This window comes from Alligator sinensis, unplaced genomic scaffold (assembly GCF_000455745.1).
Source record: "Alligator sinensis unplaced genomic scaffold, ASM45574v1 scaffold588_1, whole genome shotgun sequence".
Classification (NCBI taxonomy): Eukaryota; Metazoa; Chordata; order Crocodylia; family Alligatoridae; genus Alligator; species Alligator sinensis.
Window position 1 is genome coordinate 539,749 of NW_005842244.1, and position 670 is coordinate 540,418.

The window sequence follows — 670 nt, forward strand, 5'->3', positions numbered from 1 at the left end:
ACCTCGGCGGAGGCTGCGAAGTGCAATACAGCCGCGCTGGGTGGGGAAGCCGGGTAAGGGAGATGGGCTGGACTGATTGATGTAGGAAAACCCACCTCCCTGCCCCTCAGGTGCTTGATTTCAAATGGCCCCAAGAGTGGGGAAAAGTGCAAGTCCTGCACCCCCCCACCCCTCCTTCTGCAAGGGACTTGACTACAAAAGAGCTGGCAGCTGTGGAAACCCCGCCGTCCCTGACTCGTGTGCCATGTGCAGGTCTTGCCTGTGGAAACCCTGAGCAGCCGGTCCCCAATGCAGGGCTATAACTCATGACTTGAAACACTCGAGGCTCCCACACCGCGGTCACACACGCACACCCCGGGCAACACCCCCGGAGAAGCCCCCACGGGTGAAGAGAAACCTCCCAGGGCTCGTGCAGCCTGCAGAGGGAGAGAGAGGGGGGAGAGAGAGAAAAAAAAAAGAAAGTTGGCGAGCCCAGGCCGTCAGGAGCCGTGTCCGTCTCCCCCTCCCGCGCCCCGCTTCCCCCCAAGTGTGCCCGGACTCCGCATCCCTGTCACTGGAGATGCGGTATCTGGGTTAGACGATCTCGAGCGGTTGCAAAGCCTCCCCAGCCGTTTCTTGCGGAGACGGGTGAAGTTCCTCAAGTCCTTAGGCGATCTCCTTGAAGGTCTTC

At 60.7% G+C, this 670-nt stretch overlaps 1 protein-coding gene across 5 annotated transcripts in view; it reads left to right on the top strand.

Moving 5' to 3' along the window:
- NFIA (nuclear factor I A) overlaps nucleotides 1-670 on the top strand; it is a 429,137-nt gene that overhangs the window by 129,253 nt on the left and 299,214 nt on the right. The gene's annotated exons all lie outside the window — the stretch shown is intronic.